General features: G+C 35.5%; 1 non-coding gene across 1 annotated transcript; it reads right to left on the bottom strand.

The window, feature by feature from the left end:
- Positions 1-12,408: 12,408 nt before the first annotated feature.
- Positions 12,409-12,514, bottom strand: LOC112425464 (U6 spliceosomal RNA). The gene has a single exon (XR_003016524.1). It is a non-coding gene; the product is annotated as a U6 spliceosomal RNA (small nuclear RNA).
- Between the last annotated feature and the right edge of the window lie 4,016 nt (positions 12,515-16,530).

Here is a 16,530-nt window from a genome sequence, read left to right as displayed (position 1 = left end):
AAGGGAAGAGCATTATTATTTTTACTTCTGTTCAGTCTGCCAACTTAAGCTTGTCCTCCAGCAAACAAAACTACGCTGGTAATTATGCAAACAAGAATGTGATTTGAAACCATGCATTTTTCCCATCTTGATCATCTTCTCTGTGCAACACTTTGAACTAAGTAATCAGAAGATGCAAATATAGACCTACAGCCTTCCTTAAGTTCACAGTTTAGCAAAAGAGCGCAAGACAGTTATATTAGGTAATTTTGATATAAAGCAGAAAGTGATTTTCCTTGCAAAGCCATAAAGTGTGTTTTTTTTTGTTTTTGTTTTTGTTTTTGTTTTTTTAAGTTATCAGGCTAGGAACAGTGGCTCACACCTGTAATCTCAGCACTTTGGGAGGCCAAGGCTGGTGGACAGCCAGAGTTTAGGAGTTCAGGACTAGTCTGAACAACATAGTGAGACTCTGTCTCTACACAAAATAAAAAATTAGCCAGATATGTTGGTACTCACCTGTAGTCCCAGTTGCTTCGGAGGCTGAGTGGGAGGATGGCTTGAGCCCAGGAGGAAGGGTTGGCAGTGAGCCATGGTCATCCCATTGCACTCCAGCCTGAGAGACAAAACAAAACTCTGCCCCCACAACCACAAAAAAAAAAAAAGCTTCAAAAACCAAAAACACATAGATCAACAGAACAATATCTATTATCACATAGATCAATAGAACAGAAGAGATCATCCCATACCATATATATGTGGTCAAAAAAGTTATAATGAAGAAATAACTACAATGAAGAAAGGCTAGTTTTTACAACAAAATTAATCACTATGATTCATGCACAAAATTAACTCATAATGGGTCAGGGATCAGAATGCAAAATCAAAAACTGTAAAATTTCTAGAAGAAAACAAAGGAGAAAACATGTGTAGCTTTGGTCTTGGCAAAGATTTCTTACATATGATACGAAAAGTACAGTCCATTGATAAACGTAATTTCAACAAAATTTTAAAATTTCTTCTCTATTAAAGAAACTTAAAAATAAGGAAAGACAAGCTAGAGACTTGGAAAATGTTTGCAAAACATGTATCTAATAAAGGACATGTATCCAAAATATTTCAAGTACCCTCGAAACTAAATAATGAGAAAATAAACCACCCAATTAAAAAAAAAAAAGTATGGGTAAAGATTTGGACAGGCACTAGACCAGATAAGATATATGGATGGAAAATAAGGACGTGAAAAGATATTCTACATCATTAATTATTGAATGGAAAATAAGGACATGAAAAGATTTCAATATCATTATTCACGAAGAAAATGCAAATTAAAACTACAATAAGATACTATTGCACATCTATCAGAATGCCTAAAATGAATAAGAAAAAAATTGACAATACCAAGTGCTTGCAAGGATGTAGAGCAACTGTAACTCTCACAAACTGTTAACTATGAATACAAAACAGTTGTGAAAAATAATTTGGCATTTCTTATAAAGTTAAACTTACCATACAATTTATAAATTCTACTCTGAGATATTTACTCAATAAAAATATGAACATGTTTATACAAAAAGAAACTGTATACACATGTTTATGATGGCTATACTTATCTAAAAAGTAGAAGCGACCTAAATGCCCTTCAACTGGTGAATGGATAAACAAATTGTACGTTTACATGATGGAATCATATTCAGCAAGAAAATGGAATTAACTAGTGATACACAATATAATAGGCGTGAAAATCAAATGCATTTTGCTAAGTGTATGAAGCCAGACTCAAGAGACTATCCACTGCATGATTCCATTTACATGGCATCCTGAAAAGGCAAACCTGTAGGGACAGAAAACTCATCAGCTGGGTTTGGCAGTAGGGAGGAAAGGTTTCTTACAAACAGTGCAAGAATTTCTGAAGGACGAAACTGTAATGTATCTTGATCCTGGCTACATGACTATATGCATTTGTCAAAAGTCAGAGCTAACACTGAAAAGGATGCTGTGAGTTCAGAGGAAGAAGAAGAAATCCCAGCTGGTCAAGAAAAGTTACTGGAGCAGTAGGCAATGAAAGTTATGGCAACTCATGTTTGGTAAAGCCCTGAGAGAATAAATTGCAGAATATATGCAGGGATCAAATTGAAAAAGAGCAGTTAAAAACCTGAATGAAGAATGCTGGCTAGGACGATACTATAGAAGGCTTTTAGTGACATGTCAAAGAAATTAAAGCCATCTGTGTGACGTCACAGTAAACACTGGAGAATTTTAGGATAGAAAAGACATACATCTGTACTAGGAAGAAGGAATCATGCAGGTTTTTCAGAATGTCATGTGCATCAGAGATTCTGTTACTGATTTAGTAAATGGATGATGGCCCAGAAATCTGCATTTTTAAGAGAATCTCTAACTTCATCCCCATTTACAGTTTTGTTCCTTGAATATTACCGGCCCTATGAGCAGATGGAGCCGCTGGGCACTTACATGCCATGATCACATATATATTCATTGCTTACAGCTATTTCTGGATGCGTCTGATATAGTAGAAAGAACGCTGAAGGAGGAGTCAGTGACCTCAGTCAATATCTTGCGAGGTACTGTGTGACTCTGGGGCAGCTCTAAACTTCTCAGAGCCTCAAGTTATCACCAGTGTGCATGTACATTAAAATGTCTGCGTTCTCTGCCTCAGGGTGACTTACATTTATAAGAATGTTGTTTGTAAAAAGCCCTTTGAAGTAATCTACCAAGTGCTATACAAATGTGAGACACTTTCATCCCTTTGGGTTAAATCATTAAATCTCCAGACAACCCTCTTTAAATGTAAATATGTTGTATAAGAAGGTGTAACATTAGCACATATATTAGAATTTTAGCTATGTGTTAGAGTATGCGGTTTTTTTATTTTTATTTTTTTCTGAAAAATCTGAAATTGAAAAGATGGGGAGCAAGGCTGTTAAACTGGATGGGAAAGGCAGAAGGAACCAGAAAGAAAGGAAGAAGAGAACTGGGAGAAATTCAACCCATGGGTCTGAAGCTCAGGCCTAGGAAAGTTACATAGTGTGAGGTGCAAAAATAGACATGAAAGAATCTGAAAGCCAACAGGCTTACTTGAAGCTGCTGCCTAGGCCTGGTCCTAATTCCCCAGGGGAAAACATCTATGTCAGAAGATACAACTATTTCTTTTCCCAGAGGCAAACAATGTAGGGAGTAGTAAACATAGCTGAGCAATCTATTGCAACATTTTGTTTACACACACACACACACACACACACACACACAGCCCAAAGGACATTATATGGATATACCAAGCTGTGTGGAACCCAAAACACATACAACATTGAGAGTTGTATCCCTATTAGGTTGAAAGTATCATTCTGTGTATCAGTTCCCCACTGCTCTACATCCACTAGGCCCTTAAATTTATATATCCCCAGTATACTGAGGGAAGAATAAATTACAACCTACTGTTGTTACTCAGTTTCTACCTTAGGCCCTTCCCATGTTAGACCCTCCCAATAAAGTGAACTGGATTATAACACTGCCAGGAAGAAACTGCAGGTACCAGCTTTCAGATGCTCCAAGACATTAAGTCTCCAGAAAGTGGGGAAAGGATGTAAGTCAAACCTGGCTCTATATCTTGTTAGCATTCCCAATTTCATCCTCTCCTCTCGTGCAGTTCAGTCTGGAGGCTCTTATGTGTGATATGAGGAAAAATCAGTGCTCTATTAATAGGGAGAATAATGCCACTCTCAAGGAAGGAGGCTGCTCTGATGAAGATGCATTTTTAATCACTATGATTACATGACACATGCTTGGGGTTTGCGCTACTCAATTACAAAGATGCACTTTCACCTTGGGAATCCCCAGCCTTGAAAACTGCTGCATTCTCTCAAATCTTCCATTAAGGATTACTTACCCAAATAGGAACTTTCTTCAGCAGAGGTACATTTAGACCTTCCCCTAAGCATTCTGCCTTCCATCTCTGAAGGCTTCTAAACAAACAAGAGCTCTGAGAGGAATACAAGAAAATCATAGGGAAAAAAGTCTTTCGCCAACAAATACCCATGTGGATTTGTATTCAACCACTGTTTCTCAGAGGAGAAATGAGTTCCAAATGTAGAATTAATTTTGCACAAAGCCTCTGTCTTGTCTCCATATTCATATCTGATATTTGGCAGTAAGACACATTCATCTCTTTAGAATTCATTTTCTTTCTCTTAAACATTAATTAATGAATAATTCCAAAAGGTAGAATATTCTCATAGTAGCAAATGTGAAAGGTACAAAAGAAAGGTACAAAAGGGAGAGAGAAAAAAATAGATCTTTCATTCTAGTCCTCAGCCACCTGTTCCTTTTACAGAAATTAGTACTGTTGCCAACTTCAGATAGTATCCACATATAAACGTGTATGTATATGTGTATATGTATTTCCTTTCTTTTCCTCTGTTTACTCAAACAGTAACACATTAGAGATTCTTCACTTTGCTTCCTTGCTATTATCCATATCTAGTCATCTCTCCTTACCTCTATATGATGATGATTTTTGTCTTCTATGTGAGTTATACATAAATATCCTTGTTGTTTTTAAAAGCTGCATAGTGTTTCCTTGTGCGACAAAATTTATTTAACTGACCCTCCATTCACAGCCACATACACTGTTATTAACCTCTTATATCACACAATCGAATATCATTGTGACAGTATCATTTTATAACTGGTGCTAGAATATATCATTTTATATTTATATTTATAAAAATATATCATTTTATAACTGGTGTAAGAAAAATAAATTTATAAGAAGCTATATAATAATTTATGATAGCTATACTTATAATATCCAAAAAGTAGAAACAATCTAATTGACCTTCAACTGGTGATGGATAAACAAATTGTGCATTCACGCAATGGAATCATATTTACCAAGTAAATGGAGTTAACTAATGATACACATTATCACTAATGATTTTCAGTTTGGATAAATGTTGGCTGAATGTCACTCCCTAAATATTGTACTAATTCACACTTGCACCACAAGGAACTAAAATCTTCTATTTCCTTGTTTTCAAACTTTTTAATCTTTGATGATTAGTTAAGTGAACATTAGAATATTTAAGTTAGCTTGAGTTGCCTTTCTCCTAAAATAAGAGAGATTAAACATTTTCATATACTTAAAAACTGTTCTATTTCTTTTCCATGAACTGTCCATTTCTGTGCTTATTTTTCTATTGTGTTGTTGGTCTTGTTGATTCGAAGGAGCTCCTTTTATATGAAATTTTAACTGTGTTGCAAGTAGTTTTTCAATATTTTTAAAAATTGTAGCTGTCTTTTTGATGTTGCCTTTTCTCTTCTAATTTTTATTGCTATGTTAACATTTTTATGACTTGTAGTTTTTGTGTCATATTTAGAATGTACTCCCAATGCCAAATTTGTTTTTTAAATTACCCCGTAACACTTTTTACTTCTTTTATGGTTTTGAGTTCTTTATGTACAAACTTAACCTGAAATTTATTTTTCATATTAGAAATTAGGGGTGTATTCATAACAAATTTTCCCATGGAGGTATATCTATTTGTCCTAACATCATTTATTGAATAACTAATTTTTTCCATGATACAAAGTGCCACTTACATGGTAACCGTATTCCCTTATATATTTTGCTTTATTGACAGAATTCTAATCCGTTCCGTTAATCCAGCTGTTTACTTTGTTTTAGTTCCACACTACTTTATTTTAACTTCAGAATAGGCTTAGTATTTGGTAAGTCAAATTCTCTTTTCTTCTCTTTTCCTCTTTCTCCTCTCTTTCTTTCACTCCTAATTTTTTTCAAAATATCCTTTGCATTCTTGCATGTTTTATTTTCCAAATGAACTTTAAAGCCAGTTTTTCATGTAAACATTTTATTGGCATTTTACTTGTACAATATTAAGTTATAGATTAATAATTAATTTTCTATGGATTTTCAACAAGTGAAGTACTAGTATAATATGGAGTATTAAGAAATGGCCCTACCACAACGCACCTGGGAAACAGATTCACTCAGATATTTGTAGACTCCCTTCTGGCCTCTTTTTCTTTCTCCAGTTCCCTGATTGGGCATTGTGTTCCTGGGTCCATGCAATGTTCTGCAGAAATGTAGACAGGAACACATTTCCTCCATGGGTGAGAACCCTGGGAGGCTTCATGGCACTTCCAATATCAGAACCATCAGAACCAGTACAAACGAGCCATTTTTTGAGAAGGCTTAGCAGAATTTCTGGCAAACCAGACTAGAGAGGAGGGTGAGGAAGAAGACAGGAGAAGAGGAAAGATGTAAAGGATGGTCCATATCTCATATCCTCAGCTTCAAATTTATATTTTTTATGTTATCTCCAAATGAAGTTGTAGCACAGATATTGCATTTTAAAGTAATAATTGATAAATGGTAATATTAAATATATGCCATAGTTCTTTAATGCTATTTCAATATTTCTCCCCCTCCTCCTTTTCTTCTTTTTCCCTCTCTTCTCCCTTCTTTGTAAACTACAAAAAATGAAGGTGCTCAGATAGTGTTTGAACTTTAATAGACTATATCTATATATGCAGTAGAATACACTAATTCACTTGAGTAATTTTTTTTTCACATATTTGGCAAAAGAAAAATAAAATCAGAGCTTTGAAGAAATCTTTTGCTTTAGGCACTCTCTGTAAGCCCTGTAAAAAAGTTGTTTAACAAAGTGGGAATACAGGTAGGGAAAATTAAATAAATATTCATTAACATCAAGGAGCCATACATATTAATGGATGGTATGAAATCAAAATCAAATGGGAGAAATGGCTGATGTAGTATGTTTGATTTAATGTTTCTGTTAGGAAATTAAATGCAAACAAAGAAGGACTAACCTATAAAAATGAGCATTTGATATACTGCTACACATTTCACCTTACTTTACATGATTTTGTGCACATTTAATATGATGTGTCTATTAGTTTTTCTTATGGCCAGATGATGGGAAAAAAAGATGGTTTTCAAATTGCTAAAAGAAAATGCTAGTATCTGTAGTTAGTAGTAGAGAGTCCTAAATTTTGGAATGAAAATAAAGTCCACAACGTAGTATAGCGTTTTACCAGGGAAACATACATTTCCTTGTTTTTGTAGATCTTCTTGATCCTAGATAAAGAACATTTCTAAGTTTTCTTGTAGTTCAGGGTTGTACAATAGTTTTTAAAGTAATATTTTGGCGTTAGTTTAGGATTAACAAATCTTCAACTATCTAAACCTCCTTTTATGTGATAAAATATGTTCAGAAGCAAATTAGTTTTTTTAATGGTTATTTTACAATTTTTCTATGGTTGACACATCTAAAGAAAAACTTCATTGATTTGGGATCAGCTAATGATTCTTTGATTTACCCTTCTCTTACATAGACAGCTTCCTTTCCATGAAGAAATATGATGATTACCATGAAAAACAATGTCCTATTGAAGAGTAAGGGTAGTAGAAAGTACTCTTAGGTCATAGCACCAGGATAATATTACATAATTCTCAGAACTGATCATATTTGCCCATTTCCTTCAGACATTTGGTGGTACAGAGTTTCTCTAACAACTAGAGCAAACTGTTTAAGAAAACAGCTCATCTAACAACTATCAGTCCATCGCTAACAACTGGAAAAAACTGTTTAGCAGAATTTGTTGTGGACAAAACCTTAGTTTTAATTTTTCTGCCCTAATTTCTTTTTACTCCAATTTCCTTATTTATTTTTATTATGTTATGGATATCTTGTGATGGATATTTCCTGATTCAGAATTTCTAAACAATATTAATACCTTATGGAAACCACAAGAAGAATAATGTCAAAAATATTTTTATTATGCAATAAATACATATTGATCTAAAATTGTAACCATAAAGCAAGGTAAAGAGTGAGAAGAAACTCACTCCGAGGAAGTAACCACTGTTAACAATTTAACAATTTCTAGTGTAACCTTCTAGAAATCATCTATGCATTTAAAAATAAATATTCATATACAAATATCTTATTTTTTATCTTCAACTTTTATTTTAAGTTCAAGGATACATGTGCAGGATGTGGAGGTTTCCTACGTAGGTAAATATGTGCCATGGTGGTTTGCTGCATGGATCATCCCATCACCTAGGTATTAAACCCAGCATTAATTAGCTATTTTTCCTGATGCTCTCCCTCCTTCCACCCTCAGCCCCCGACAGGCCCAGTATGTGTTGTTCCCCCTGGGAGCAAATGAGAACAAATGTGACCATAGGTTCTCATTGTTCAGCTCCCACTTGTGAGAACGTATGGTGTTTGTTTTTCTGTTCCTGCATTAGTTTGCTGAGGATAACAGCTTCCAGCTCCATCCAGTTCCCCTCAAAGGACATGATCTTGTTCCTTTTTATGGCTGCATAATATTCCATGTTGTATATGTACCACATTTTCTTTATCTAGTCTATCATTGATGGGCATTTTGGTCATTCCATGTTACATGCATGCATGTATCTTTATAACAGAATAATTTATATTCCTTTAGGTATATACCCATTAATGGGATTGCTGGGGTAAATTGTATTTCTGCTTCTAGATGTTTGAAAAATCACCACATTGTCTTCCACAATGGTTGAACTAATTTACACTCCCACCAACAGTGTAAAAGCATTCCTTTCTCTCACCAACCTCACCAGCATTTGTTGTTTCTGGACTTTTTTTTTTTTTTTTTTTTTGAGATGGAGTCTCGCTCTGTCACCCAGGCTGGAGTGCAGTGGCGTGGTCTCCGCTCACTGCAAGCTGCACCTCCTGGGTTCACGCCATTCTCCTGCCTCAGCCTCCCGAGTAGCTGGGACTACAGGTGCCCACCACCAAGCCTGGCTAATTTTTTATACTTTTAGTAGAGACGGGGTTTCACTGTGTTAGCCAGGGTGGTCTCTATCTCCTGACCTCATGATCCACCCGCCTTGGCCTCCCAAAATGCTGGGATTACAGGCGTGAGCCACCGCGCCCGGTGTTTCTGGACTTTTTAATAATTGCCATTCTGACTGGTGTGAGATGGTATCTCATTGTGGTTTTGACTTACATTTCACTAATGATCAGTGATGTTGAACTTTTTTCATGTTTTTTTGGGCACATGAATGTCCTCTTTTGAGAAGTGTCTGTTCACGTCCTTTGCCCACTTTTTAATGGGTTTGTTTTTTTGTGTGTAAATTTAATTTTTTATAGACTCTGGAAATAAGACATTTGTCAGGTGGATAGATTGCAAATATTTTCTCCCATTCTGTAGATTGTCTGTTTACTCTGTTGACAGTTTCTTTTGCTGTGCAGAAGCATTTTTAGCTTAATTAGAACTCATTTGTCAATGTTTGCTTTTGTTGCAATTGCTTTTGGTCTTTTTGTCATGAAATCTCTGTCTATGCCTATGTCTTGAATGGTATTACCTAGATTTTCTTCTATGGTTTTTATAGTTTGGGGTTTACAATGAAGTATTTAATCCATGTGGAGTTAATTTTTGTGTAAGGTGTAAGGAAGGGGTCTCATTTCAATTTTCTGCACATGGCTAGCCAGTTCTCTCAGTACCATTTATTAAATAGGGAATACTTTCTTCATTGCTTGTTTCGGTCAAGTATGTTAAAGATCAGAGGGTCGTAGGTATGTAGTCTTATTTCTGAGTTTTATACTTTGCTCCATTGGTGTATGTTTCTGTTTTTGTACCAGTACCATGCTGTTTTGTTTGCAGTAGCCCTGTACTATAGTTTTAAGTCAGGTAGTGTGATGTCTCCAAGTTTGTTCTTTTTGCTTAGGATTGTCTTGACTATTTCGGCTCTTTTTTGGTTCCATATGAATTTTTAAACAGTTTTCTCTAATTCTGTGAAGAATGTCAATGGCAGTTTTATGTGAATAACATTGAATCTATAAATTACTTTGGGCAGTATAGCCATTTTTACAACATTGATACTTCCTATCCATGAGCGTGGAATGTTTTTCCATTTGTTTATGTCCTTTCTGATCTAATTTTTTTGAACAGTGGTTTGTAGTTCTCTTTAAAGAGGTCCTTCACTTCCCTTGTTAGCTGTATTTCTAGGTATTTTCTTCTTTTTGTGGCAATTGTGAATGGAAGTTTATTTGTGATTTGGCTTTCTGCTTGCCTGTTTTTGATGCATAGGAATGCTAGTGATTTTTGCTCATTGATTTTGTATCCTGAGACTTTGCTGAAGTTGCTTATCAGTTTAAGAAGCTTTTTGGCTGAGACAATGGAGTTTTCTAGATACAGGATCATGTCATCTGCAAAAAAAAGATAATTAGACTTCCTCTCTTTCTACTTGAATATCCTTTATTTTTTTTTTAACTGGAAGCTGATTGCCCGGCCAGAACTTCCAATACTATGTTGAATAGAAGTGGTGAGAGGGCATCCTTGTCTTGTGCCAGTTTTCAAGGGGAATGCTTCCAGGCTGTGTGTTTGTCATATACGGCTCTTATTATTTTGAAGTATGTTCCTTTAATACCTAGTTTATTGAGAGTTTTCATTATGATACAAAGGTTGTTGAATTTTATTGAAGGCCTTTTCTGCATCTATTAAGATAATCAGGTATTTTTTGTCTTAATTCCATTTATGTGAGAAAACACATTATTGATTTTCATATGTTGAACCAACCTTGCATCCCAGGGATGAAGCCAACTTGATCCTGGTGGATAAGCTTTTTCATGTGCTGCTGAATTTGGTTTGCCAGTATTTTATTGCGGAATTTTGCATCGACGTTCATCAGAGATATTGGCCTGAAATTTTCTTTTTTGTTGTTGTTGTATCTCTTCCAGGTTTTGGTATCAGGATGATGCTGGCTTCATAAAATGAGTTAGAGAGAAGTCCCTCCTTCTCAATTGTTTGGAATAATTTCAGAAGAAATGGTACCAGCTCCTCTTTGTACCTCTGGTAGAATGCAGCTGTAAATCCATCTGGTCCTGGGCTTTTCTTTTTTTTTGTTGGTAGGCCATTTCTTACTGCATCAATTTCAGAACTTGTTATTGGTTTATTCAGGAATTCTACTTCTTCCTGGTTCAGTCTTGCGAGGGTGTATGTGTCCATGAATTTATCAATTTCTTTTAGATTTTCTAGTCTATGTGTATAGAGATATTTATAGTAATCTCTGATGGTTGGTTGTATTTCTGTGGGGTCAATGGTGATAGCCCTCTTATCATTTCTAATTGTATCTATTTAATTCTTCTCTCTTTTCTTCTTTATTAGTCTAGCTAGTATTATCTATTTTATTATTATTATTTTTTTTAAAAAAAACACCTCTGGATTTGTTGATTTTTTGAAGGGTTTTTTTTGTGTCTCTATATTCTCCAGTTCTACTCTGATCTTGGTTATTTCTTATCTTCTGCTAGCTTTGAGGTTTGTTTGCTCTTGTTTCTCTAGTTATTTTAGTTGTGAAGTTAGATTGTTAACTTGAGATCTTTCTAGCTTTTTGATGTGGGCATTAAGTGCTATAGATTTCCCTTGTAACAATGCTTTAGCTATGTCCCAGAGATGCTGGTACATTTTCTCTTTGTTCTAATTAGTTTCCAAGAACTTCTTGATTTCTGCCTTAATTTCATTATTTACCCAGGAGTCATTCAGGAGTAGGTTGATCAATTTCCTTGTAGTTGTGTGGTTTTGAGTGAATTTCTTAAACTTGAGTTTTAATTTGATTGTGCTGTGGTCTGAGAGACTGTTTGTTAAGATTTCAGTTCTTTTGCATTTGCTGGGAAGTGTTTTACTTCCAACTGTGTGATCAATTTTTGAGTTAGTACTGTATGACAATGAGAAGAATGTATATTCTGTTGATTTGGAGTGGAGAGTTCTGTGGATATCTATCAGGTCCACTTGATCCAGAGCTGAGGTCAGGTCCTGAATATCTTTGTTAATTTTCTGTCATGATGATCTGTCTAATATTGACGGTGGGGTGTTAAAGTCTCCCACTATTATCGTGTGGGATTTTAAATCTCTTTGTAGGTCTCTAAGAATTTGCTTTATAAATCTTGGTGCTCCTGTATTGGGTGCATATATATTTAGGATAGTTAGCTCCTCTTGTTTCGAACACTTCACCATTACGTAGTGCCCTCCTTTGTCTTTTTTGATCTTTGTTGGTTTAAAGTCTGTTTTGTCAGAAACTAGGATTGCAACCCCTGCTTTTTCTGTTTTCCATTTGCTTGGTAAGTTGTACTCCATCCCTTAATTTTGAACCTACATGTGTCTTTGACCCATTAGATGGGTCTCTTGAAGAGAGCATACCAATGGGTCTTGGCTCTTTATCCAGCTTGCCAATCTGTGTCTTTTAATTGGGGGCATTTAACCCATTTACATTTAAGGTTAATATTATTACACGTGAATTTGATCCTGTCATGATGATGTTAGCTGGTTATTTTGCAGACTTGTTTATGTGGTTGCTTCAGAGTGTCACTTTGTACTTCATTGTGTTTTAAAAATATTGTATGCTTCACAAACTTGCAAGTCATCATTGAAAGGTGCCATGCTAATCTTCTCCATATCATTCTAATTTTAGCATATGTGCTGTCAAAGTAAGCACTGCAAATATCTTAATAATATGAGATCATATAATACCTACTATACTGTTTTCTTTTTACATGTATAAGCATCTTCCAAATTAGTATTTATACTCATGTCATTTTTAAGACAGTTACTATTGCACAGTATAGATATAATTTATTTAAGTAATTCCCAGGTATGTATTCCAACTTTTAATTTTTCCAGCAATGCTGTGACACATGTAATTTGTTATTCCAATTCTACAGTTGTAGAATTCTATACTGAAATTGAGTTTACAGTAAGATTCTATATTAGTAGCATAAGGTAAAGTAAAATGATTCTATATTAGTAGCTTAAGGTAAAGTATTTTCAAATCTGGGAAACAATAATGGTAAACTTATATGAGGGAAAAATCTGTTTTTTTTTTTCTTTTTACTATATTTAACATCAGTAACAACAGTAACTCTCAGACTAAAAAAAAACCACATTGTAATTAACTTAAAGAAAATAACATGTAAAAAAGGAATCAGATGAATGCTTTCCTCACTATTTAATAGTGATCGTTTTACTTGATAAGTTGTTAACATTTTCAGCAACTATCAGATAGTGGATATGAAATGCAGAGCTGAAAGCTCTGGTCAGGATTTGGGGTTCACAGATTCTTGTTCTTTTTCCTCAGACTGCTAAGGCTGAAATTGCTTGTCACCCTTCAGTTTGACAATAAATTGAAGTCAGTCTTGATTTCATGTTTCTCTATTGAGTTAATAAGTATACTACATTTAAAAAACAGGATGGAATCTTTCCAATAGTTAAGTTTTTCTAAGTGATTAGGAGTACTGCATGTTGCTAAATGGTCTCTCAACTTAATCCATAATAACTTCAGAGGTGTCTGCTCAAACTAAACTCAGATGACTTAAACCCCAGGGCTCTCATTAGAGAAAGTCCTTCATATTTTATTACATAGCACCATGGTTTTCCAACTACAGTCCTATGAAAGGGCTTACAGGCATGGGTGATTCTAGAAAAATCAGTTTTCTGACTTCCAAGATAGTCCTTCCTAAAACAGATCTGCCTGAGAATGAGCTTTCTTTTAGATATTGCCCCACACAAAATATTTCCCTTAAAGGGTAACGTAAAACTGTTTGGTATTTTTGCTGGTTAGGTGATTTCCAAATACATACTTAGATAAAACGGAAGGAGGCCTGATACGGTTTCTAACTTATAAGTTGTTAGAAATAATTTCTGATGAGAGTTCACCATGTCATAAATAAATAGATCCTCATTGGTTTATTTTTTATAACATTAAAAGCATAAAACAAGAAAAAATTGAATAGTAGTATTCAATTATTAATGCATTAAAAGGAACCATGTAAAATTACAGAAAAATTTTCACGTCTTGTGATTGCTTATCTGTAAAATGGAAGAGGAGAATCAGATGTAAGATTCTGTGTTCTTTGTACTACAAATTCAGTGCTTATTTTTCCAGTCGATAGTGACAAATTGACTATCTTGTCCTTCAAATAGCCAGTTGAGTGACTGTTTTAAATATTGAAATATGGCTAATCAAACATAATTTGACAGTTATAATAGAAACTGTCTTTTAAAAAAAAACTTTCTGTCAGCTTCTGTATTTGATTCTACTTCTGTTTTCATTTAATCATTAAATTAAAGATATTACCTTCAAATACTATTAAAGACAACTGGTTGAGACACTAACTTGTATTTTACTCCAGTGTGTTTCTTCCTTTTAGCAATAACTTACCCAGTGTCTCATGCTGTCTTGCTTCAGGGTCATTGATGTTACAAGCCTTAAAGCAGAAGTTGTCTGAACACAACCTTCTTCCCCAACATTTTGTTTTTGAACACAGAAGTCCATTTAATGGATTAAGCCAGTTTACTTCAGAGTGATATGAGAGAGAGGTTCATCTTTGGAAGGTGGTGGAAAGTGCAAAGCAGGTGGGCAGAAATACACAGAGCTCATGAGAATAAAAGATTCCTTATATCTATGGGAGAATGTGTGTATGTATCTGATGATGGGAATTATGTTCCTCTGCAGCAACCCAGGGAGAAGATAGGACTTTAGAAGGGACAGCTGAAATGTGCAGTCATGGAGACTAGACAATTGGCCAAGACTTTTACCTCCAGATAAGGTGTTACACTACATCCAAACAAACTGCCCAAGCTAGGTGTAGAAATAGCAAGAAAAAGGCCGGGCGCGGTGGCTCAAGCCTGTAATCCCAGCACTTTGGGAAGCTGAGGCAGGTGGATCACGTGAGGTCAAGAAATCGAGAACAGCCTAGCCAACATGGGGAAACCCCGTCTCTACTGAAAATACAAAAATTAGCTAGGCGTAATGATGCGCGCCTGAGGCAGGAGAATCGCTTGAACCTGGGAGGCGGTGGTTGCAGTGAGCCGATATAGAGCCACTACACTCCAGCCTGGTGACACAGTGAGATCCCATCTCAAAAAAAAGAAAAAAAAAGCAAGAAAAGCCCACCTTCTAATGGCTCACATAAGATTATACAATTTATTTTTCAGCTGTGACTATGATATAATAAAGAGTAGAAAACTTTTCTTTATTTTCAAGACAGGTTGAAAACTCTTTGGATATTGGTGCAACCTTAAAGAATACATGCTTCTGTCACCACCCTGGGTACGGTGGGCCTCAGCAATAGATTTAAATTAATTTAGAAAAACAAAGTGTTATGACATTTCTTGTAAAAATGTATGATCAAAGAAAACTCACACCTCTACATATCTACTATAATTTTCATTTTTCAGACAGTATAACTGTGATAGTCACTGACATTTTTAGCCAGATGTTTCTGGTTTTCCTCTTCAGTACAAGGTGATTTGTACTTCCCCACACCTTGAAAGCGGGCGTGGCGACGTGATTTACTTACATCAATCAAATGTGTGTGGTGGGGGGGCGGGGGAGCCCGGCCTCATTTCCAGGTGGAAGCAATAAAAGTGGGTCTGCCCTCCCCCAAATAGAGTCTAGTCTTTCTCTCTGCCTCAGAGACTGGCAACGCTTCGGTTGGCTCCTCTGTCAGCTTCAGTTCTGGAGTGAGGATGACATGGAACAGAGTCTACCCACAGGGTCAGGAAGTGTGAGCAAAAAGTAAGTCTTGGTCACTTAAGATGGTGCTATATCATAATTATTTCCAGAGAATAACCTTGCAGATCCTACCCAGTGCAATCAATAATGAAGCCCAGAGACTCAAACAACTTCTTTAAGTTTACTTCTCAGTGAATACATGTTCATTTCATAATACAACTTTCCCTGCTAAGCAGTTAATATTCTATAAGTATTTATTAAGTGCCTGCTAAGGACACACCCTGCTAAGGACCCTGAGGATACTGTGTTGAAGGACACAGAGTCCTTGCCTTCAAGAGAGCTACTCAGACTACTTAGCCTTTGTTCAATAATTTGGTCAGGGGTTAGCATTAAGTTTACAATTTCTAGAATCCATTGCTTCAACCTCTCACACACACACAGCCACCTTTAAGAAATGGGAATAACATTTACCCATCTCCAGACTTTTGGGGCCTCCTTTTTACTTTGTGATTTCTTAGAGTTTAACAACAGGAGTGCCTTGATCACATCTGCAAGTCATTTAAATATCCTGGGATATAATTTATCTGGGCCCTAAGGCTTGAATTAATTTAAAGCTGTAAAGTAGTCCCTTATTATCTCTGCACCTATCTTGTACTTCAATTCCCTCCTAATGATGTTTGTTCTAGATTTGCCAGCTTGAAAATTATTTTCCTTCATGGGGAAAAGAGCAAAACAGAACACGAATAAATCTACGCTCTCTGCTTTGTTTCTTAACATATTTTTTGTAGTAAATTGTAGACTTTTCCTGAGGTGTGTGGATTGTTTGGAGCAAGCATATGTACCTGCAGCGTAGCCAAGAAAGTCTACTTAATAGGGATTAAGACCAGTTAATAACGAGTGAAGCTGAAACTAAAATTTCATATGCAGGTGTTCAAACAAATTACTCAGGTGAGCTGGATGAGATTAATGTGTGTCCGGGAGAGCTCATTGGAGGAGCA

Source organism: Macaca nemestrina, chromosome 6 (genome assembly GCF_043159975.1).
Source record: "Macaca nemestrina isolate mMacNem1 chromosome 6, mMacNem.hap1, whole genome shotgun sequence".
Taxonomy (NCBI): domain Eukaryota; kingdom Metazoa; phylum Chordata; class Mammalia; order Primates; family Cercopithecidae; genus Macaca; species Macaca nemestrina.
The sequence above is the reverse complement of the archived record's forward strand: the minus strand, read 5'-3'. Positions and strand labels throughout refer to the sequence as shown.